Source organism: Sorex araneus, chromosome 2 (assembly GCF_027595985.1).
Source record: "Sorex araneus isolate mSorAra2 chromosome 2, mSorAra2.pri, whole genome shotgun sequence".
Lineage (NCBI taxonomy): Eukaryota > Metazoa > Chordata > Mammalia > Eulipotyphla > Soricidae > Sorex > Sorex araneus.
In genome coordinates, this window is record NC_073303.1 from 12475411 (window position 1) to 12500874 (window position 25464).

Consider the following 25464-nt stretch of genomic DNA (forward strand, 5'->3'; position numbering starts at 1 on the left):
CTGTTACTTGTATCACTTGTCATCCCATTGTTCGTTGATTTGTTTGAGCGGGTGACAGTAATGTCTCCATTCATCCCTGTCGCATGCTAGTGTAGCCCAATGGCGTCTGCTCGCTGCAGGAACACTAAGAGCCTCAAACCATTCATTCAGGGTCTTGACAAAGAAGTCTGACCATCTCGGAGGTGGGCAGTCACGTGGACTTTTGATGTCCTGTGGAATCCAGTCAGTAACAGCTCTAGTCCAGCGGTCATTTCTAAATCGCTTTATGTGTCCGGCTCATCTGATTTTTGATGCCTTGGCAAACGAGTCAGCGTCCCTGATTCTTAATTGTCGACGGAGGTCGGAACCCCGAATTCCTTCTCTCACTTGAGTGGAACGTAATACTCCAAGCATAGCTCTTTAGATTCCTCTTTGGGATACCCAAATAGCGTTCTCATCCTGTTTTCGTAGGGCCCAGGGTGTATGTTAGTGAAGGAAGAATGGTGGAGTTGAAAAGATGTGCCCAGAGCCAGAGGTTCTTTGTCCTCTTAACCACTTCCTCGACACTCTTGAGGGCGGTCCACGCTGATCTCTTCCTCCTGCGCAGTTCCGGTGCCAGGTCGTTTGTCATGTTGAGTTCTCGACCTAGGTACACGTAGCCACTGCAGTCAGAGATGTTCATTCCATTGAGGGCAAATGGAGTATCAGGAACTAGTCCGTTTCTCATGAACATTGTCTTCGTGAGATTCAGCTGCAGTCCGACCTTTCCACACTTATGGTCGAAGTCGGCCAGCATTCATGCCGCTAGGCTGATATTTGGTGTTCTGAGAACGATATAAAATAAAAAATATTCTACTAAGTTCATCATTATAAAGTGGAAATCTACTGAGAATAATGTGCAAAGTAGACCCACAAGTCCCTTAGATTTTTAATTGAAATCAGGTCTTTGTCTTAGTTTACTGAAACGAGTAACATTCTGCAAATCTAAAACCAAGCCGGAACTTGTTGCTGAAGTTAACTGCATATATTCAAATTCAGATTTAAAGTCTTAGAAGATTGTTTTTTTTCCCTGTTGATTTGACTTGGGACCTCCCTGATACCAGCAACAGGTTTGAGAATTTCCGAAAACAGAGTTGATAGAAATTTGATTGCTAATTATAAATATCGAATGAGGAAATGTAGCAATTTCAATTTTGCAGCTCACATTTATTTACTTATCTATTTATTTTGCCAGCTTCTTTTAGTCAAGGCATAAGATTTACATGTCAACTTTGATACCTTGGATAATGTAGGGCAATTATGACTTGCTTTTTTAAAACTGTTATCGATGTGTATAGACATGTCAGTATTTGCGTAGTGCTTTGCTGCAAAACTTGACGATGCAAGTGATGCTCTGTAAAATCACGTGTGGCTGGACCAGTGGGAGTCTTGCTGTGTTGGCAGTAAATCTAAGGCTTATCTTGTTCAGGCCAGCAGCTGTGCTAGATGTGTGGTGGGTAGGAAAATGAATTGACCGATATATCATTAGCCAATAGGGTAATCAACTGGCCCATGGTTGTTCGGCTCAAGAGATCTTTGGATAGTTAGCACAGGGGGCTGGAGGTGGAGCTCATTTGGGCTCAGAAAGGACTAACCAAATACCACTTAGAGTTAAATTTAGCATTTTAATCAAATGCAAGATTGCAGAAACGAATGCTATATTTACAGCAAATCCTAATGTTCACCCCGAAGGTGTAGTTGATTTCTGAATAGCTGTTTGTGCAAATCAACGGGAGATGCTAAGTATAGCTTTATACTTTACCTGAAAAACACCAAATATTTGTTTAGTTCATGGATCGCCGTTTAAGCCATGACAAGTTTGGCTGGGACACGACCTTTTAAAACTCTTGCTGTAAAACACACCATTGCCCTTCTCTTCACTGTCGTCCTAAAGCCAAGACCTTTCATCACCATGTCTGAGTCATGGCCCAATCCCTGAGTGGATTCCTTTACTAAGAAGGAAAAGAGTAAATTAAATTGTGAGGTCTCAGTTTTGAGTTTTGAGCCCCGAGAGTCTTAGCATTTTGCCCAGGAGTGAAGGATGACAACGAAATACGAAAATTCGAGTCAAAGGTGCTAACTGGCCCCCAAGAGAGCCAGGCTTTCGGAAGCACTTGGCCGGTGGGGAGAGTGGTTAGTGTTGCAGAACACAGAGGAGAACACAGTGGCTGCGGAAAGACAGAATGGAGCAGACCCGTGCCGTGGCTCCATGGCTTCTGACCTGTTCTTTGGTGGTGGTTGGGCGGGGGCGGGGGGGTCTGTCTTTCCCTGGGGGCCCAGCAGACTGGCGAGCCTGGAGTGTGGGGTGCTTCCCCAGCTTCCCTCTGTCACCCCAAAGAATACTAACCCCCGGAAGCTTCCCTGTCTCCCCAGGGCATTAAGCAAAGGGGGAAACGGGCATTAAGAGAGGAACCCCAGTGGAGCACTAGTAGAGCGGGTAGGCGTTTGCCTTGCATGCGGCCGACCCAGTTTCGATCCCTGGCATCCCATAGGGTCCCCTGAGCACCTGAGTAATTCCTGAGTGCAGAGCCAGGAGTGACCACTGAGCATCACGAGGTCTGACCCAAAGAGATCCCCCCTCCCCGCAAAAAAAAGTGGGACCTAAACTGCTGGACCTCAGACCCAAAACATTCTGTTTCCCGTCGCTGTCTCACCATTTCAGACTATGCCGTAGGAATTGCTTGACTCACTGAAAGAGAGCTAAAGACAGTTTACCCCGAGAAGAGGATAAAAATAAACAAAACCAGAGAAGAGGAGGCATCAGTCTTAGGACAGCGGGAAAGGCGCTTGCCTTGCACATGACTGACCCTGGTTCCATCCCCCAGTTCCTTGAGCCCACCAGGAGTGGTCCTTGAGCACAGCCATGTGTGGTCTCCAAAAACAAAGTAGTAAAACTAGGAAAAAAGAAACAGAAAAAACAAACCCAGTACTGATGAATGAGAGGTGGATTTAAAAAATATATATATATCATCATTGAGGCTGGAGTGGTAGTCCTTTGGGAGGGCGTTTGTCTTGCATGTGGCTGACCCAGGTTCGATCCCTGACATTCTATATGGTCCCCCGAGCAGTAATTCCTGAGTGCAGAGCCAGGATAACTCCTGAGCATCATGGGGTGTGACCCAAAAAGGCAAAAAAAAAAAATATCATCATTAATAGAAAACAAAACTGTAGTGATAAAAAGGACCCACTCTTTTTTTTTTTTAATTATTGAATCACCATGAGATAACCACTACACTACAGAAACAATAGCACAGTGGTTGGGTGTTTGCCTTTCACGCGGCTGACACGAGTTCAATTCCTCCGCCCCTCTCGGAGAGCCCGGCAAGCTACCCAGGCGTATTGGATATGCCAAAAACAGTAACACTAAGTCTCTCAATGAGAGACGTTGCTGGTGCCCGCTCGAACAAATCAATGAGCAATGGGATGACAGTGACAGTGACACCATGAGATACTGTTACAAGTCTTTCATGATTGAGTTTCAGTCATACAATGGTAGAATACCCATCCCTCTACCAGTGCACATTGTCCACCACACATGTCCCCAGTATCCCTCCTGCCACTTCCACCCCACCCATCCCCTGCCTGTGTGGCAGACCCCTTCCTTACTACTTTCTCTCTACTTTGGGCCATTATGGTTTGCAATATAGATACTGAGAGGCCATCACGTTTGGTCCTTTATCTGCTTTCTGCACACATCTCCCATCCCTCCCACCGTCATTGACTTTGTGGCCCCTTCTCTGTCCCTACTGCCCTTTCCCCCAACAAATGAGGCAGGCTTCCAAACCGTGGAGCCATCCTCCTGACCCTGTCTCTACTGTCCTTGGGTGTTAGTCTCATACTGTTACTTTATATTCCACAAATGACTGCCATCATTCTATGTCTACGGACCCACTCTTAGAATAACTCAATCTGGGGCGTTCATGTCCCCATGTCCTCAGAGCGGGGGTTTCCTGAGAATCGCTGGTAGAACTCGACCCTCTTGTTCTGGAAGCTGCTTCCTATGCCAGGCCGTCATTCCAGATCACTTCTCCAGGCTGTCTGCCTTCCTCTCCCTTCACCGCACCTCCACCTGACTCAGGAGACATGTTAGAAAACTCCTTCACCAGCTTCATTTATTTTTTTAAACTCAGCAGTTTCAAGGGGAAACCACTTAATGGAAAACCCACTGCTTCCTTTCTTATTTTTAACTCTGATGTGGGAAAATAGATCTGTTTATGAATGCACCTTCTTAAATCTCCCTCGTCAAAGATGCATATTGCCCTCACATCATATGCAACCTTTAGGTTTCATCAAACAACTTCAATTATTGCCAGCACCTCATCTAGTAGATATTGATTAATGTGTCGTGAAGAACAGGAGGGGCAGGAGAATTCTTTATGCCTAACTGGCAGGCAAGTAGTCGAGTGTCTGATTAGAACATCTGTAAACCCTATTTTTAACTCACCATCTCCTTCAAAAAAAAAAATTGGATTCACTTTAAATGAATGATGCTATAACTGACAAATAACTTGCATACATATATACATACGTGTACTGGAAAAAGAATCATTGAAATGAAGAAACATAATTTTGAGCTCAGGTGATACTAAATTCTTGCATCAGAAATTCCCCTTTTCTGCCCTTATGTTATTGTTGTTGCTCTGTCCAGTGTTTGCACACATGTGATTTGCGGGGCTTGTGCCCTTGGTTGTGATCCTTGCACACACATGCTTGCACACTTCATTGTGGCACTAGGAATCCTAAGTATAGTACTCTTAGGATAGGAATCTCAGTAGACATATGTGGGGCGGCCCTGGGATCAAACTCCCGGCCTTATGCTTACAAGTCAGGTGATTTGCCACTAACCTATGGCAAAGCCCAAGCCTGCTTTAGTAACTGGCCATTTCATACTCACATTTTCACTGTACTTTCCCCTTTTCCTGTTTACCATGTTGTGATAGTTGGCAAGAAGGTGTTAAACAGATACACTGATATTTGCTGCTCTAAATGTTGACGAATCCACTGCCGGCAAATGAGATGTTTTCCCCGTGTATTTGCTTTCCTGTTGGTATCGCTAATGTAATAATAACTCGGATGGAATATTCCATCGCAATGAAGACTGCCTTTCAGAAAATGAAGCGGTCTGTGAGTTTAATTACTCTTGGAACAGCATATCTTAGTTCTGCCCTCTTAGTGGTGGGTAGTTCAAGTCCTGATATGAATTCGGTCTAACACACACGAATGCTGAAAGTTGTGATGAGGCTGTGAGTATGCTGCAAGTCCTCCGCCAACCACCCCTGAGAAACCACTCTAATTTTTTGTCAGGGGTGCATGATAATAATACCAATACCACTACTAAGCGGTATCATATTTTTGAGTGCTTAAAGTTTTTAAGAAATCTCGTTGGTTGCCTTGTTATTTTTTCCCCCTCCTTATGACAGACTAGCTCTGTGGATCATGGTCTTTGATTGACTGAGAAAGTAAGTTTTACAGAGAAAATGTTTGCAGGTGATGAGAAGAACAGAGCAAATAATGATTGCCCAAATCACACAGCTGTAGCGGCTAATCGGATTTCTGATCTCGTCTCCCTCTGAAGCGTCTCTGCTCTCCCAAGTCTTCCACGAGGTCTGCGTGGATGCTGCCCAGTTTCTTCCACGCTTGCTTGCACAGATTCTGTCCAACAAGTCTCTGTTGGTTGCATTCATAGGGATGTACAACAATTACTTGTTTACATATAAATTCAACAAAACCAGTGAGAGCTATCAGGGGAGGCCCTCCTTCCTCTTTGCCTTTCATTCCCTACCCTCACATGCCATAATGAATGTGGAGTGAATGAGGTGCTAACTCTTCACTTGCCCGTGTCTTGACTCCATGACTTACATGTTGAAGCATCTTCCTCTCTGTGCTATGCATCCACTCTTGGACGTTTGTGGATAACTGTCAAGTGCATCTCTCATGACTGAGTCATCCTTCTATAGAAGATGCTTGCTTGTTGGAGAAACATGTGTCTGAGGGATGCTCTTTCTTTACCGGCTTTGCTGGGACCATATAGCGATGTTTTGAGGATTACCTCAAGCAAATGAGCTATCCTATAATAATTGGGCTTGCAGATTACCGAGGCCCGTAGCACCCTTCTTTTTCATCCTGCCTCTTGGCTGCCACTTGTCTTGTTTCTATAATCACCCGTCAAAGAAGTCAGTAGTGGGTGATCCAGGAGGGGAAATTAAAGTCAGGCCATTTGTCTTGTTTTTCATTTTATTGGCTGATAGGGGAAAGCTATTAAAGTTATTGACCAGTAAAGGAATAGGAAAAGTGGCTGTGGGATTTATTTATCTCTGCTTTCCTGGAGGTCCCTACGGGATGAAACGTATAAAGTAGCTCTGTCTCCCTCCCGGGTTCCTCTGTGTCTTAAAGCTTCCAAGTGTCAGGCAGAGCCTAGCCCAGGATGGAACAGATTGATTTATCTTGAGTGCAAATACACGTCAAAGGTCTTTTTCTACGCAGATTGTTAGTCACATTAGTTACTTTTTCTATTACTCTGTAAAGTATTTCGAAAATTACTGGCACTATTACTGGAGCAATAGCACGGTGGGTAGGGCGTTTGCCTTGCACGCAGCTGACCCGGGTTCGATTCCTCCGTCCCTCTCGGAGAGCCCGGCAAGCTACCGAGAGTACCTCGCCCGCACGGCAGAGCCTGGCAAAGCTCCCCATGGCAAAAACAGTAACAAGTCTCACAATGGAGACGTTACTGGTGCCCGCTTGAGCAAATCGATGAACAACGGGACTGCAGTGCTACAGTGCTACTGACACTGTTACTCATATTTGGTATTATAGTACATTTTACTTCAACTTTAATTACAATTAAGTGGATTTTGTTTTTGTTTGGGGGCCATACCTGGTGGTTCTCCGGGCTTACTCCTGGCTTTGTGCTCAGGGATCTCTTTTTGGAGGGCTCAGGGGACCAGATGAGGTGCTGGGGATGGAACCAGGCTCAGCCGCATGCCAAGCAAGTGCCCTGCCCACTATACTGTACTATCTCTTCAGCCCTACAGTGTATGTTTTTATAAGATTTACATTTAGCACATTTGCTGTATTTCCCTTCCGTTATGTGAGGTTAATATGGTGTTAGTTTAAGTATTCCCTCTGGCTTGGGGTTGAAAAATCCTATAACTACAACCACTGCAGAATCAGTTTCTTGTTGCCCTTAATTTTTGTACATTTAATTCTGGTTAATGACCTGGGATTATAACCTAACTATATGTTTACCAAAATAAATTCTTCTAGTAGAAGACAGTAGCTATCTGTAAAGGGCTTTTGCTTGTTAATTTATGAACACTGAGAGTATATTGTTGGCACACTTTTTAAAATGCTTCCTATTTCCAAAGAAATGGCAGACTTGAACTGCCGTGCTTATATTTTATCAAAGTGGTACCGAATTCCCAGAGGAAGCCAACCGTTCACAAGGGCTTTACTTTTCCCTTAAGGCTTAATATTTAGAATTTAAAAATTTGTAAATAGATGTAGCTGTTATGTAGAAAATATTTTTCCTTTTGATGATGATAAGAGCCCGCTAATGGTTTATTGAGCAAGTAGACAGAAAGGAAGAGTCATTTGTTCCTGCCATTCACATAGAACTTCGGAAATGTCAGCATGTCATCCCAGGGACAGGATGGTACCGTTTCATTAGCACCTTGCTTTGTTTTGTTGTTGTTGTTGTGGGAATTCTGGTTTTATTTTTGAATTTTGAATTTTTATTTTTATAAAGTCGTTCATAATAATTTATCACTGTTTGCCTGGCATGCGGCCGACCTGGATTTGATTCCTCCGTCCCTCTCCAAGAGTCTGGCAAGCTGCTGAGAGTATCCCGCCCGCACGTTAGAGCCTGGCAAGCTACCCATGGCGCATTCGATATGCCAAAAACAGTAACAAGTCTCACCATGGAGACATTACTGGTGCCCACTCCAGCAAATCGATGAATAATGGGATTACAGTGCTACAGTGCTGCAGTATTCCAACACCAATCCCACCACTGCCACCATGACACCTTCCCACCACCATTATTTCAAATTTTCCCACCATCACCCAAGCCTACTCCAAAAGCAGGACCTAGATAATTTATTTTGTGTTGCTTGTTATGAATAACCTGCTAAAAATAATCCACAAAAATTTTCGTGGAGGAAAGTGTGTGAAGATTGTTGTGTCTCAACCCGGAGTCATTAAGCCCATGCATCAGAGATTACTACCATGTTGTTACAGGTTGAACCTTGTGTGCTAATTTGTATATATATTTGATCGAGATCTGTTGCCTTCCGCTTTCCACCCCGTGGAATGCGGTGTGCTACTCTTGGTACATCAGCAGCGTAGAGTACGAGATGTCACGTCCACCCCGTGGAATGCGGTGTGCTACTCTTGGTACATCAGCGGCGTAGAGTATGAGATGTCTCGCTGCCACGAATACAACCCCGTGCGCCAGGAATTCTCAAATTGTAAACAGGGTGATGCAGCTGGAGTTAAATTTTTAGCTGGATGGTGACTTTGGGGTCCGGAGGCATCTTTGCAGCTTGTCACTGTCTTCCGCTTGTTGACCTGACGTTTGTGAACAGGATTCAGGAGGTCAGGGAATCTCCCACAACTGGAAACCAAACCCTGGGCCTCTCCACAAGATGAAAGGAGAAAAGCTTTGCCAAGTATTGAAATATTAAATGGTCATAATAAAAGGTTGGTCCAGTTTTCCAGGGCACCTCTAACTCCGAGAGCTGGGAGTGCTGTCCCGCTCAGTGGCAAACCCCAGGACTGCTTTTCCAAGGAAGCGAGCTTGCACTGTTACTTCTACCCGTAGGGCCGCTGGCTCCACCCCATACCTCTGTCCCCTGGCTTCTCACGGGAAGCTCAAACTGAGCATCCAGCAAAGCTTCCATTGGATCCTTCTAGAAAGCTGCTGGCGCCTGTCCATACATCAGTCTTGGCTTCTCTTTCCCCTGGCCCTCCACTGGCCGAGTTCTCCAGCCTTCAGCCCCTTACTCCGCTCCTACCCAAGAGACCCAAACTTCCCTCGAACTTTTGCTTCCAGCTCTGTAGGCCCCTCTACGGTGTGTAATATTCAGTCTGAGCGATGACGTCTCGTGACTACATGTAGAACCCAGGATCACAAAAGAAACAAACTCATAAATAGGATTGATCTCAGCACACAGTACTTTGGTTTTGTCCTTCTAGCAGACTTAAATACCTTCATTAAAATCTTTGTGGGGGGGGCATAGGAGGCACCCAGTGATGCTCAGGGTTTCTGGCTCCATGCACATAAATTACTGCTGGTGGTGATCGAAGGGCCAAATGGGATGCTGGGGGTCAGTCATGGGTGGGCCATGTGCCAGGAAAACACCATACCCGCTGTAGGGTCTAGCCCCCAAAACTTTTATTTTTATTTTATTATTTATCTATTTATTCATTTATTTATTTTAGCTTTTTGGGTCACATCTGGCGATGCAGACTCCTGGCTCTGCACTCAGGAATTACTCCTGGCGGTGCTCAGGGGACCCTATGGGATGCTGGGAACCGAACCCGGGTCGGCCACGTGCAAGGCAAACGCCCTACTCACTGTGCTATCGCTCCAGCCCCCCAAAACTTTTATTTTTAAAAACACTTACTGTTCCAGGTATTTTTTTAATGGAAAAACTACCTATATTTCAAGTGAAAGTTTCCCTTGCTGAAACTCTTGGCTGCCTCTGTGTTCCTGGGCCACACAGAGGATACTGTTTGTTTAGAAACTCCGTTGTATGGCCATGAATACTTTCTGCAGAGACCTCTCGTGGGGGTTCTCGGCTCCTGTCAGTTCTGATTTCTAAATGATCAGATAAAGTTTATTTCTTAATGCAGTTTTGGAATTCAAGTGGCTGGATCAGTGGTGGTTGTGGTCTAATGCTATCCTGAACTTTCCCCAAAACAGGCTCATCCTTTTTGCCTCTTACCATTCAGTTAACTTCTTAAACGCTGTTCATGAAAGGCGGCAACCTACGGCTGTTTATTCTTCAAAGGGGTCACCGTTTCCCTAAGAGTGGAAGAACAAGAATAAAGCTCACTTCCGGATGATGCAGAAAGGCCCCAGCAAATAAAGAAACTGGGATTTCAGGGCTGGAGAGCTGACATAGGGGACAGGGCACCTGCCTCGGGACTGGGGATTGCCTCTTTGTCCCAGGGCTGAGGTGCTTTCTTTGCCCACCAAGCTCCCCACCCCCTCGTTGGCTCTTTGGAGGATGAGGACCCCAACTTCAGAAAGATCCAGTCTGCTGGAATTTGCTCTGATCCTCCTGGTTGAAATGTTTCAAGAACTGCATGGCCAGATTAGATGCCGGCAGTCGCTCTCTCCCTGACACCCCATAGGGTTTACCTTCTGCAGTGAACCCACAGGCACAAATGTGTTTTTTCAAGCTCAAAGAGACTCATTCCTAGCCCAGGCCACCTGCCCCCCTGGGAATACCTCACGGGGCTGTGGTGGCACAAAACAGAACTCTAAATTACAGCCCGAGGAGGGGAGGGTCCAGTACGTTGACAGTCATCCTGTAATCCATGGCAAGAACGCTAAAAGAAAGCAGAAGCAGTAACGTTCGCTGCTGTCGTTATGGCAGGGTCAAAAAGGAGCTGCACCCACCCAAAATCTTTGGAGAGCTCCCTTGGGTGGGAGGGCTGAGTGTGGGGAAAAGTCGAAGGTGAACTGCAAAGATCCTCCTCTCCCCAGGTGTCAAAAAGACATGATGGGGAAGCTCCCTAAAGGCCACCGGTGAGCAGAGATAGTTTCCCAAGGGCTTGACAGCCCCAACCTGCTCTCCAGGGCTTCTCAGACATCTTTATTTTTTTAATTTAATTTAATTTTATTTTTACAAAGTTGTTTACAATAATTCATTACATTTAATATTCGGACACCAATCCCACCACCATGTACCTTCCCGCTACCATTGGATGAGAATGTGTGAAGATCGTCATGTTTCATCCTGAAGCCATTTAAGCCCGTCTATAAGAGGTGACAAGCATGTATGTTAAGCCCAAACAAATGTGTGTTGCTTTTGGGACGTCAGTGGGCTAGAGCCATGAGGGGTCGCTCCAGGAGTTCTGAAATTTAGAAGATGATTATACAGCAGATTCACTCATGGGTAAGGCCTGTGTCGCTCTCTTCTTGGCCGTTGATGAGATTATACGGCACCCGGGGCAGTTTGAGGATGGGGCTGCCAAGCTACTGGAAAACTTGGGAGCCGGGGGATTTCAGTCGGGTCCCGCATACCTGTTTTTTTTGCAGGTTTCCTCATGGGTGAGGCCCGTCAGAGCCTGTGGAGAGCGGCCGTGAGCAAGGTGGTGGTTGGGTTCTGGAGGTTTTCGGCTGCTGGGGTCCCGCTGGGGCGTGGAGGGAAACTCAACCCACCCCCCTCGAGTGGCCCCAGTGAAGACAGCCTTCAGACATCTTTAGAGATGCTACGATGAAGGTGTCTAATGAGCTCAAGGAAACCATGATGGAGTGACAAGAAAGTGGTTTTCAGGGAAGGGCAAATCCTAGCAATGAGATAGCACCTTGCACAGTGCGACCGACACAAACTTCCCAAAGCTTGGAAGCAACAAGCTGTGATGGAGTGGATGGAGGGAAAAAGGAACCTTCGACCACTGCCGGAGAAAGTGCTGCTTGGTTCAACTTGGTTCAAATTAAGCTTTGTATGACTATAAGTAGTTGCCCATTTTGTTATCAATCCCAAAGGCCCAGGTACCATTTGGAAAATACGTGTGTGCCCCTGGGCCCATGGCAGCACTCCTTACAGTGGCCAGAATCAGGGAACAAGCCAAGTGTCCAGCAGCAGGTGACTGTATAAAGAAACGATGGTAATTCTGAAGAGAAACATGGGTATCCAATACCATCATGTTTCATTAGCAAAAATTAGAAGAGGGCATTAACTATATAGAACACCAAGTTGGGTTTTTTGTTTGTTTGTTTGTTTGTTTGTTTGTTTTTTGCTTTTTGGGTCACACCCGGCAATGCACAGGGGTTACTCCTGGCTCTACACTCAGGAATTACTCCTGGCGGTGCTCAGGGGACCATATGGGATGCTGGGAATCGAACCCGGGTCAGCCGCGTGCAAGGCAAATGCCCTACCCGCTGTGCTATTGCTCTAGCCCCACACCAAGTATTTTTTAATGAAAATTTTTAATGAAATTTTTTTAATGAAAATTAAAAATACAATGGGACAAAATAGCAATATACTTTTGAGATACCACATGTAGAAAATAGATAAGAAGGTTGTCCAGGCAGACAGGATGATGGGGAAATGCAAGATCAAAGGAAATATAGGAATAAAAAAATGAATGAGAGTGATCTGAAAACAAAAACAAGCCCCCAGTACCAATTGTGTGATTTATATGGAACTTGAATGATGATAAAGAGATATTAAGTAGGAGATAACTCTTTTGATGATAAAATGACACAATGTGGCATAGACATATCTCTAAATGATTGTGTATAAATGAGTACTTGATAGCTTTTCCAAAAGTGTAGGGGAATATTTTAAATTTTCAATACCATTTAATTGAATAGTATTGCTGAAATAAATAGGGTCCTTATTTCAGAGTGTATCACCTCTATAGCATATAATATCTAATTACAAATTTGAGAAGTTTTCATTATCATATGGACACCAATTTAAAGGAAAATATGATGGAAAGATTTTGTTTGTAAATTTCTTAAATTTGGGAGAGAATATATACACTTTTATTATAGAACACCAAGTAATTTGTACATTCTTATCGAGATACCATTTGATACTACATTAACTATCATTTATACTCATTAAAAAAAAATAGAAACGATGGTGCCTGTCCACAGTGGAACACTCCTAAGCTATAAGAAAAGATGAAATCAAGCAGTTTTCTGCCAGGTGGCGGGACCTGGAGGGTCTGGTGCTGAGTGGAGGCAGGCAGGCGAGAGGGACAGAGACCGAGAGCGCTCTCTCAGCCGTGGGACGTACAGAGCAGCGGGATTAACAGATGACCCAGCTCATTAGAACCCGAGAACCGGTGTACAGAACTGAGATTTCCGTAGTGCCGGAACCGGGGTGAGTGGATTTGAGGGGTGATGCGAGGCCGTGGAGAATGGATACTCTGACGGGAAGTGTCGGAATGTTTTATTCATGAAACCCTGTCATATCTGTAAATTACGGTGGATAAAAAAAAATTTTTTTAAGGTACTTCCCTTGCATTGGGCAGACCCTTGTTAAATCCTAGGCATTATTTATGGTCCCATAAGTGTTGCCAGGGGTCAAGAGGTGCTCCTGAGTACCACTGGGTATAGCCAAAATCAGAGAGGAGGAGAGGGGAAGGAAGGGGAGGGGAAGAATATCATAATTGAATATCTGAAACCATGTCTCTTTGTATATATGCATTTTTTTTACAAAACACAATGCTGTAATATGCGTTATATTAACTTGTGGAACGTTGGAAAGCTTGGGAATTCTCACGGTGCTGTTGTATTCAAGTATTCCCATTGCATCCCTCACTATCCCATTATCCATTTGCCTTTGTAAAGGATGACACGTGCTATCTTTATGATTTAATGTGCATATTAAAAGGCATTTCACATTACCAGTTCCCAGAATCCTTCATTGACAGAAGTAGTCAGCCCTGTCACCTGTCAAAATTAGTGCAGTTCAAAGTTCACCATACACTGGCTATGGGCATTAACTTTCCCATTTATTTAGGAATTCGGTTCTGCTCAGAACATTGCAAAAAAAACAAAAAAGGCTAACTACATTTTTGTCACCACGGAGAATGCCTAATGCACGTGGTGATCAGCATATTTTCTTTATACTTTTCTTTTGAACCTACCAACATTTCCCTATTGATTTCTTTGCTCTGGTGGCCTCAGAGAGACTACCTCAGGCACTTGCTAATTCAGCACTTAGGAAAATGAAAGCCTCATATTTTATCAGATGGTAATGGAATTTTCGGGTGAGTCAGTATGGAATGGAAAGGTCAGGAATGAAGTAAATGGTTCCTATAATTCAGAATATTTTTCAAAGAACAAGTTCTCTTGGTTGCTTCTGTTTATTTCTAATTTTTAAAGTTGCTTATTGTTGTGCATTTTTTTTCTCTTCTTTTTTGTTTTTTGGGTGACACCGGGCATCACTCAGGACTGAATTTTGGCAAGCTGGGGGACCATAGGTGGTGCCGGGGACCCAACCTGGGCTGGCCACCTGCAATACAACACCCTGCCCACGGAACTATCACTCTAGCCTCCATATATGTGCATTTTTCTTCATATCTTGCTTTGTCCCCCACAAAAATTATTTACATGTAAATGGAGAGTTTTTAAATTCAAGTACAGAGATTTTAAATATCACTTAACATTTAAAAATGATTTTTTTCCTTAATTAGAAACATTTGAATAGATTATTATCAAGGCGGGCTAGAGCGATAATACAGTGGGTAGAGCGTTTGCCTTGCATGTGGCCGATCCAGGTTCAATTCCTTCACCCCTCTTGGAGAGCCCGGCAAGCTACCCAGAGTATCCCACCCGCACGGCAGAGTCTGGCAAGCTACCCATGGCGTATTCGATATGCCAAAAATGGTAACAAGTTTCACAATGGAGAAGTTACTGGTACCTGCTTGAACAAATCGATGAGCAACGGGATGACAGTGATTCAGTGATACAGTGATACAGTGACTATCAAGGTAATTATCAAGGTGCCATTGCTTCTTGCGGACAGGAGAAAGATCCAACTATTAACATTGGATTTATTCACAATCCAACTATTGTTCTAATTTTAAAATTAGTTTACAGGAAAAAGTGTACTTGGATTAGGTATTGTTTTTTAAAGTCATTGTGGAAAATTTGGTACTTAAGCACCTATGTGTTTGTTTAATATTAATATGTGGGAATAAAATGCCATTACTGTATTAGAGCATATCTAAAAATTTACCCTCTGTCCCCTTTGAGGAAAAAAAATGCTACTCCGCACCCCCCTGAGAAACCACCTAAGTGAGCAAGTAGGAAGTACCCCCCCCCACACACACACACACCACCACCACCACCACCAGCACCAGTTGTCCCCAAAGCTATTCCTCTTGCCCTGGTTCATTTCAGCATCCTTGATGGGTTAATATTACCATCTATGGGAAATACCATTATAACATAGGGAACAGAACCTTAGTTCCTATGGCCCTGTTGCTGGTCTTTAGACACGTAACAAATTTACTGTATATGCTTATTCCAACAAAACTTAAGTAGTATGTATTCTTTGGGAGTTAATTTCAAGTTTCTGTTTGGAGTCCTTTGCTTAGTTTTCCTCTTTTGAGTTTATTCTAAGAGGCCCATATATTAATCCCCTTATTTCTCACATTCTGAGTTTTATCCAAAATATCTTTAGTGGGGTTCCTTGTCTTTTTTAAAAACCTTTACTATCTAATTCGCCTTGTTGCTATTGTAATTTATTTAACCAGACATCAGTGTCATGCTTTCTCCTAGTTTGGGGAGCCATTGTACTTCATTAAATATATTTCAGTGGCAATTTAAAGTCTTTATCTAGTAAATTCAAAATCTGCACTTTCAGATAGATTTTGCTTGCTTTATATTTTTGTGTGTGCGGGCCATAATTTTGCACATATGTGTTTGCACATCACTGATGTGTGTTTTCCATATTTATTATTTTGCTGTTGAAAACTAGGCATTCAAATATAATGTGACAGCTCTGGAAATCAGATATTCTTCCCTTCCCAGGGGTGGTGGTTTTTTTTTTTTTTTTGGTAACTATTCCCGACTAATTTTGTAAAATAAATACTCTTGGTTTTGTAAGTCAAGTAAAAATCTACCTAGTTCACTGAGCGGTCAACTTATGATTGGGTGGGGATTTTCCTAAATTATTTCCCAAATAATTGACTCAGTATTTGTCTCAGGCCCTGCGGAAGAGCCACAGGTACCAAAGTGGAGCCTGTCTTCATTGCTGCTGTCCGGCTGCATCTGTCTTGCTTCTTTTGGTTGTGAACATCTCAGGTTTACCACTGGTAAAGGCTTCAGCCTTTCTCAGAATTCAGCTGTTATATGTATGTCCTAAACATGCCTACGGCGTCTTGCAGTTTATATGACTGTGATTCTCAGAAATACATGATTTTTCCCTTTTTAAAAAGTTATGTTTTTTTAAACACCGTGATGTACAAGGTTGTTCACAAATGCAGTTGTTGCAGGCATGTAGAGTTCCGGCCCCACCAGTGTGACCTTCCCTCCACCAATGCCCCAGTTTCCCTCCCAGCCCCAACATGCCCCCTTAGAAACCTAACAAATTTACTGTATATGCTTGTTCCAGAAAAACTTAAAGAAATGGCAAATAGAATAATCAGAAAATAAATGAATAAGAGCCAATTTGTGATTACTCTGTTTTTAGCCTATGTAAATAAGGAAATTGAAGTCATTTAATACAATATAAAAATGCCTATTCTCATTGATATATGTAAGTTTTTTTTAACACTGGAATCTAAAGTATACTGCCTAAATGGTGCAATAGCACAGCGGGTAGGGGTTTGATTCCTCTGTCCCTCTCGGAGAGCCCAGAAAGCTACCGAGAGTATCCCGCCTGCTCGGCAGAGCCTGGAAAGCTCCCCGTGGCATATTCGATATGCCAAAAACAGTCACAAAAAGTCTCACGATGGAGATGTTACTGGTGCCCTCTTGAGCCAATCGATGAAGAACGGTATGACAGTGTGACAGTGCTACAGTGCTACTTGAATCTCATTATGGTAATAATCACATATTACCAGTCATTGATAAAGCTTTAAAAAAAACTTCTGTGCTAATATATCCAAGCAATTCTTCTTGCGTCTTCTTCTACTTAGCTTAATTCTTAGATTGGTTTTCTTCCTTCCCTTCTCTCTCTTAGTAATTTTTATTAAAGAACTATGATTTACAAAGTTACTGATAGTTGAGTTTTAGGCATACAATCATTCAACACCAATCCCTCCACCAGTGTTCCCCGATTCCCTCCCCACAACAACCCCACCCGTCAACTTGACGGGCACATTACAGAGTTCCAGTGGTCACCGCTTAGATCTTATGTTTCCAGTTTTGTTGTGTCTGCGTTGGGGATATATGGCTGCACCCCTCACTCATCACACTGGTATAACTGAAGTCCAGATGCCTCTCAACCCATTGCTTCTTGTTCTCTTCCTCTGCCCTGGATTTCTTTCCTTCTCTATTTCTACTCTAAACACTGGGGTCAAGGATGATCTAAGCATCCCCCTATTCCTACTGTACATTTCCTCATCCAGTATTCTATATTCCACGGATAAATGAGATTATTCTGTGTTTGTCTTTCTCCTTCTGGCTTTCTTCACTCAACACGGTATCTTCCAGTTCCAACCAGGTTGCAGAAAATCGCATGACTTCATCATTCTTTGCAGCTGCATTGTATTCCATTGTGTCTATATACCACATCTGCATGATCCTTTCATCAGTTGTTGAACACCTACGTTGATGCCCTCTCTTAGCTATTGTACTGAGTGCGGCCATGAATCATGGTGTGCATATTCCTTGTCCACCCCAAAGTGGAATTGCTGGGTCAGACGGCAGTTGAATTCTAAGTTTACTGAACACTCTCCATACTCCTTTCCACAGAGCTTTTAGCAGACAATGTTCCCACCAACACGGGATAAGGATAAGAGTTCCTTTTTCACCACATCCCCGCCAACACAGATTGTTCCTACTGTTTTTGATATGTGCTGTTCTCATATCTTTTTTTCATGTGCCTACTGGTCTGTCTGAGAAGTGCCTATTTCCTCTCCCTCTTATTGATAGCATTTTAAAATTTCTTTTTGTTGATCTTTGTGAGAACTTTATATGTCCTGGATATCAAACCTTTATCTAGTGTTTTTAATGCAAATAATTTTTTTCCCATCAATTAGCTATCTTCTAGTTTTAGCCCATGTCTGTTTTGCCATGCAGATGTTCTTTAACTTGGGCCTGGAGTGATAGCACAGCGGGGAGGGCGTTTGCCTTGCACGCAGCCGACCCGGGTTCGATTCCCAGCATCCCATATGGTCCTCCGAGCACCACCAGGAGTGATTTCTGAGTGCATGATCCAGGAGTAACCCCTGTGCATTGCTGGGTATGACCCCAAAAGAAAAAAAAAAAGATGGTCTTTAACTTTATGTAGTCCCATTTGTTTATTTTATTTTTATTTTGTTGCCTTGGCCAGTGGTATCAGATCATCGAAGGCAGCTTTGAGGTCCAGATCTTGAAGTGTTCTGCCTATATTTTCTTCAGTGTACTTTACAGTTTCTGGTCAAAGAAATCCACGATTTTTTCAAAGCCTATGATTGGTCAACTTCCCTACCTTTTCATATTAAGCATTTTAATTTGCGTACTGCTTGCCCTGTTAGTCCCAGTTTTGGATGCTTTTCTGGGAAACCAGTGCAGTGGATTATGTTTGACCAATGCCCACGGAATTAAGACTTGAGAGAGTGTTGGACCAGGCGAAATAAGCAAAGCATCGGAACGGAGTTCTTCCCTTGCCCGCCGGACAGACCCTGTGGCGGCAGCTTCCAGGAATGGGGCTCGTGGGTACCTCTAGCCTCCCTGTCCCCACTGGTTGCTGCCAGGCTTCTGGCTTCATCATGACCGAAGGCTGCTGTTCTTTACCGCTGCCATGGAGGAAGGGCGAGGAAGGAGAGGTTGAGAATCTCTCCTCATTCAGTGTTCCTCGTTTCTCTGGAACACACTCACCCACAATTTCTCTGAAGCTTTCTCTGGGGTTGAGATTTCTGCAAAAGTTGATGGGTCCTTGTTAATAGTGCCACTGTGGCTTTTAGGGAAGACTGGATTTTTGTAGCTCTTTTTTCTGGGGCCACACCGCCCTGTGCTCAGGGCTAACTCCTGGCTCTGCACTCAGGGCCAGGGGTCACTCCCGACAGGTTCAGGAGGCCAGGTGGGGTGCCCGGGACCTAACCCAGTCAGCTGTGCGCAAGGCAAATGTCTGCCTGCTGTGCTACCATTATGGCTGGGTTTTTATAACTCTTTGCCTTTCTAGGTGCTACCAGTAAATATTATTTATGCTTTGTATTGGACTTCCTCCTTATCTGTCATGCCAGTAGCATTGGGAATGAGTACATTTTCTGGATCAAATTTTGTGTGTTTTGCATCAAAATTGGAGTCTGCCATTAGAAAAGGTTTCAGGAGGGAGCTTATTCTGTTAGTGAGTTTTATGACCCCGTAAGTGCCATTGTTAATTGAGCATGTAATTGGTGCCTTCACAGAGAGCAAACTCACAGGCTGATGTCCTTTCTTAGGTGTTTTCATTTATTTTTGGTTAATTTTGGGGAGATGGGGGGGAGGGGGCAACACTAGCTATGCCGCTCAGGGATGACTCCTGACTGTGCTCAGGGATCACTCTTGGCAGATTTGGAGGACCATATGGGTTGCTAGGAATTGAAACCGGGTTAGCTAAATGCAAGGTAAATGCATACCCTCCCTCACTGTACACATATTCTCTCTCTCTCTCTCTCTCTCTCTCTCTCTCTCTCTCTCTCTCTCTCTCTCTCTCTCTCATCCTCATTAGGTATTCTTGGCTCTAGGCATCGTATAGAAGATAATGTGATAGACATACATTGGATTTTGTCCAGGACAACTCGTTACTACCTCTCTTTATTTTAGTGAAAAAGCATATAAAACATTAGTTTGTTTTTTCTACTCTAAAGGATAATCCATCCAAGTACCCACAGTCGCTATTACTTAGGTTGTAGAAGTTGCTCGTGCGTGTGACTGATATAAATGTTTTGTTTCCTTGATGCCTGAGATGCATTTTCCTCAGTGTTCCGTGTTCTTCTACATGAGCTTCCAGAAGCTTTACGTGTCAGAAGATTGTTAATCAGAAAAATAGTCGATGCTGATTTACTGAGTTGAAAAGGCATCAAAGTTGAAATTAATCCCTCTAAACTCAGAAACTGACAGTGAGCCACTGGGAAATATTGATCATTTAGGTATTTTCAATTCTAGCGAGTTGCATTTTTGAAATCTGCAGAACAGTGGGTTTTTTTGTCGTGATCGTCACTGTCACTGTCCATCCTGTTGTTCATCGATTTTCTCAAGTGGGCGCCAGTAACATCTCTATTCATCCTAGCCCTGAGATTTTTAGCAGCCTCTCCTTACTTGTCTTTCCTGACAATTGGAGGCTCTTTTCAGGGTCAGGAAAGACAAGTAAGGAGAGGCTGCTAAAGTTTCAGGGTTGGGATGAATGGAGACAGTACTGGCGCCTGCGCTAGTAAATCGATGAAAAACGGGATGAAAATGATAGTAAACACAGATTTTAATTGTTTTGTTTTGGGTCCACACCCAGCAGTGCTCAGAGCTGACTCTTGGATATGTGCTCGTGGATTATTCCTGGCCTGCTTGGAGTCCCTTATGGGATGCCCAGGGTCGAGCCTGGGTTGGCTGCTTGTAAGACAAACACCCGACATGTTGTAGTGTTGATCTGACCCTTAATCACAGAGTTTAAGTGCTTCAATTTTGATATCAGGATTTTTGCTTATATATTTTTATATTTATATACTAATCTGCTAATAGATGGCTTATGATTATATTGTATTGTCTGCAGAAGTAGAACTACAGAGTGTGAATCAGTTTTATCATTATTCCAGCTAGTAAGTTACATCCTGATCACTCTCTGAATCACACATCTGATTCCCTTATTTATTTATCTGGGGTTAGTGGACCACACCAGGGGTTCTCAGGGACTACGTCTGCCTCTGTGCTCAGATATCACTCCTGGCAGGCTCAGGGCATCGTATGTGGTGCCAGGGATCAAACCCAGGTTGGCTGCACGCAAGGCAAGCACCTCGCCCACAGTACTCTCATTATGACTGTCACATCTGATTCTGTAACGACATTTGGGGTGGGGTTTTATTTTTTGGTTTTTTTTTTTTTTTTAGGGGGGTGGAGTTGAGGCCTAGTGGTGCTCAGGGCTTCGTCTTGACTCTGCACTCAGGGATCACCACTTCTGGTGGGGCTTAGGGAACCACGGGGGGTGGGGTGGGGTGGGGATCGAACCCGGGTTAGCCACGTGCAAGCACTTTCCCTGCTGTACTACTGCTCCGGCCCCCGAGGAAGCACCGTGTAGAAGGGACTGAGCCGAATGTGCCAGATCTCCAGTCTTCCATCTGTCTCTCGCTGGGGGCCTCCCTGAATCTTCCCAGCCTCACTTCACTTGGTGTGACCTCGAACTTTCAAGGGATGGGGGAAATAAAAGGAAAAAGAGGCGTTTCGCACAGTTGTTGTGCCATTTCCTTATCTGGTGCTTGGTGTGAAATAGCCGTCTCAAAACTTGACAGTTGTGAGTGTGACACTTCTGTAACCCCAGGTCAGCGAGCCCCAGAGCTGAAGTGGCTCTCTGTGTTCTCAGTGTGGAGACTCCATCTGGGAGACGCGCCTTTGTGTTCTGACCCGCCGAGAGGCTTTGCTTTGGGAGCGCGCGACCCTCCTCCTGGCTGGCGCTGTCCCCGGTGCAGACAGTGCTGGGTAGGAGTGAAGCGGCCCACCCTGCCACGAGGCGCGGCTGTCCGGAGGACTCGCCCCGTTGGCCGCCTCTGACCGGCCAGAGAGCCCGAGTCTCTGCCCCTCATTCCAGCCGGGAGACACCCCTCGCGCCTCTCTGAGCACTTTCATCAGGGTAGTGCCCACCCGTTACTTTCTATATCTTCTCAAAGGCCTTGAGTTTCTGCGAAGAAATTCTCCAGAGAGCGCAATAAACAGTAGCCCGGTTCTCTCTGTCTGTCTGTCTGTCTCTGTGTCTCTGTCTCTGTGTCTGTCTGTCTTTCTCCATCTCTGTCTCTGTCTCTATCTGTGTCTCTGTCTCTGTCTCTCTCTTTCTGCCGCCTTCTTTCCTCTGGCCTCTTTCTCTCTGTCTCTCTCCCTCTCTCTGTCTCTCTCTGTCTCTGTCTCCCTCTCTCCCTCTCTCCCACTCTCCCTCTCTGCATTTACTTGGTTTGAGTGTATTTCCTGCTTGGAACTGGATTATCACTGAGTTAGTGCGTGGATCTCAGTCTGATGTATCTCAAAGCTTCTGTTCTCCTGTCTTAAGCATTCTCTGTTACGGACTCAGAGGAAACTTATAAAAACCTCTTTGGGCTGAAGAGCCTGCTTGACCAAGTAATGCTGGGAGTGGTTAGTCCCCCTGAGCACTGCTTGGGACCCTTTCTCTCCCCATCTTTGGGAGAAACAAACTGGGCATTGCTGGTCTCATGCTAAAGCCTTTTTTTTTAAAACCCACCCCCCCACACCATCCCACCACCCCACACACATTTTCTGGGATGTGCAGCCAGTTTGCGTGGGGGCAGTGGACAAATTTTCCCATTCTTCCAGTTTTGGTATTTTTAGGTCCATAGTGTGTTATTGAATGCCATATGTAGCAATACTGTGTTTTAGCCTATAATAGAGACTTGGGAACAATGACTATATGTGTGTAGGATGACATTGCTTTGTCCTGGGATGACATTACTTATGTGTATAATGCTTAGACTAGTACCTGACTTAACGTGCTCTGTCGTTATTAGCTATTATCATTGTTACATAGGAATTGGGGGGTTTTGCCGTCAAACTATGTTTCTGTGTTTCCGGCCTGCAAGGACGGACCTGTCAGGTCTGTAATTTCCTCTATGACGTTGTCTTTGGAGCAGCTGTTTGCAGGCTTTATTTATTTTTTCATTAGAAATCTCACCGGTGGTAGGGAAAGCTGAAGTGTAGGATTTGCCCAAGGAAGGAGAAAGCTGTCGGGCTTGGGAGAAGTGTCAGACTTTCCTGGGATTTTCTGTGTTTGGGGGGGCGGGGTGAGTGGCTCATAGTGAACTTCGGGCAGAGAGAGGAATGCCAGTCTCCACGTGAGTCTGTGATTGCCGCCTTATCTTTTCTTCAGCGCAGTATCTCTTGTAGTCATCTGTGTCCCTGTGTGTGTGTAGTTTGTTTCTGCTCTTCAGTAGAAACTATTGAAGTACATTATTGGTCGAGTACACCATAGTTTATTCACTCATTCACCCATTGAACATTAGGTTTATTTCCAAATTTCAATCGTAGCACTGTAACAGTCATCCCGTTGTTCATCGATTGCTTGAACGGGCACCAGTAACGTCTCCATTGCATAGCGGGGAGGGTGTTTGCCTTGCACATGGCCAACCGGGTTCAATTCCTCCATCCCTCTCGGAGAGCCCGGCAAGCTACTGAGATATCCCAACCGCACGGCACAGCCTGGCAAACCGCCCATGGCGTATTCGATATGCCAAAAACAGTAACAGTAACATTTCAATTATGATGATTAAAGTTTCCATGAACATTTTTTTTTTCTTTTTGGGTCACACCTGGCGATGCACAGGGGTTACTCCTGGCTCTGCACTCAGGAATTACCCCTGGCTTTGCTCAGGGGACCATATGGGATGCTGGGATTTGAACCCGGGTCGGTCGCGTGCAAGGCAAACGCCCTACCCCCTGTGCTATCTCTCTAGCCCCCTCCATGAACATTCTTATATGGTTTTTTTTGGTAGACATGCATACTGATTTCTCTTTACTTTTTAAAAATTTTATTTATTTATTTATTTATTTAGCTTTTTCGGTCTTACCCAGTGATGCTCAAGGGTTATCCTGGTTCTGCACTCAGGAATTATTCCTGGTGGTGCTTGGGGGACCATATGGGATGCTGGGGATCGAACCCAGGTCGACCCTGTGCAAGGAAAATGCCCTACCCACTATACTATCTCTCTAGACCCCGACTTCTCTTACATATACACTAAAGCTGCCAGTGTTGGATAATAGGGTAAACACATATGTGTCTGTAATAAAGTTACCCACCATGTACAGGAGCTATCACCATTTCCTTAAACATTTGAAGTTCTCTTATATTATGGAGGTCCAATATAATAGCTTCCCAATAGGGTAAGTATTGTAGTTACTTGTGAGTTGAGTTTATTTCAGTGGGTTAGTTGATGCGATACCTATTAAAGGGAATGAAAAAGTTCAAAATACAGAAATCTTCTTCATGTTGGATGTGCTTAAGGGATGGTCAGACCTTGGTTCTAACATGTCATTGTGATCTTGTGCAACCTTTAATCCTTCCAGATGTTTCTGACTTGTCTGGAAGTAGGACTTTGATCTGTAGGTTCTTTGTAGTTTCCTCATTCAGTGATACTTTAATACATCACTGAAAGCCCAGAAGTTGCATTTCTTCACAGCTGATTGACACATCAGTTCTCTTTTCTATTTTCTACTAATTTAAGAGAAAAATAAGTCAGAGACTCAGATGTGGAAGTGAGTTTGAATTCTTATACTAGCAAGACAACATAGACTTACTAAACTAAACATACATGTTCATAAAAATTGACAGACTAGCTAGAGAGCTGGGCCAGGAGGTCAGGGACTTGCCTTGCATGTGGTCAAACTCAGATTGATCATCAGTCCCGCAGTTGGTCTCTCAAGCCCACACAGAGTGATAATCACCCCGAGCACAGAGCCTGGAGTCAACCTCAGCACCACCAAAGGTGGCTCAAAACCCAAAATAAAATGAAAATGAAAAACTGATCACTCCTTAACTCCGCAGTGTGTCACAGACACGGTTCCTCAGCTGCGACTTCATCAGAGGCGTAAAAGAAGTTCCACACGTAGGGTAGGGTCACAAAGGTTCAGTTCTGGGCCAGGCTTTGTCAAGCCATCTGGAAACCATCACGCTTGTTGCTGTGTTGCTCCGTCATTAGTAGGTACGTGATGCAGGGAGAAAGGACCCTCAGCTGTTTGTGTTATGATGAAAGGTAGAAGCTTCTCTCACAGTCCTGCCATTTCATACTTGGATTCCTTTGTCATGTCTAGACGGGACTTGGGGAGGCCTCATACTGTCCTTTTTCTTCCTGTGGCAACAGATAATTATACCTAATAATGCTCAGTACTTTGTGAAAATATAAACAGGAACCAGATGTTGTATTGGGCACACAGATAGTAAAAAAAAAAATTGAGCTGTATGTGAGGTTGCCATGTTTTTGTACTCTCTTTGGGCTGTAAATTAATAGTTTTATTGCTGCCTGATGAAATACAGTGCATTGCCTTTGAAGTGGAATATGGGAATTTCTCTGTCGTTTTGCACATTTTAATGTTTAGTGGAAAATGAAAATGAATTTAATTATCCTATTATTGGTTGTTGTTTTAGAGACATGAATGGCACAGTGAGTAGTGAATACAGTTTCCTTTCAGGAATATAGAGTATTTATTTTAAAAGTCTTTTGTTTAGAGAAGAGAATGTAGACAAATTTGGCGACTGGCTCTAGCAAAGTAGCCTAACTCTTCAGCTCTCTTGTAATGTAACCTCCTCGCATCTCATTTGTCTTCAAAAGGATTTTAATTTTAGGCTTCTGTAATTTAGTAATACTCATAATTATTAGTCTTTCATATTGGCAAATGATGACAAATTCTTTTTTTAAAACTGT

General features: G+C 44.0%; 1 protein-coding gene across 2 annotated transcripts in view; it reads left to right on the forward strand.

Annotated features, from left to right (window-relative positions):
* CDKAL1 (CDK5 regulatory subunit associated protein 1 like 1) overlaps window positions 1-25464 on the forward strand; it is a 658282-nt gene that overhangs the window by 394147 nt on the left and 238671 nt on the right. The gene's annotated exons all lie outside the window — the stretch shown is intronic.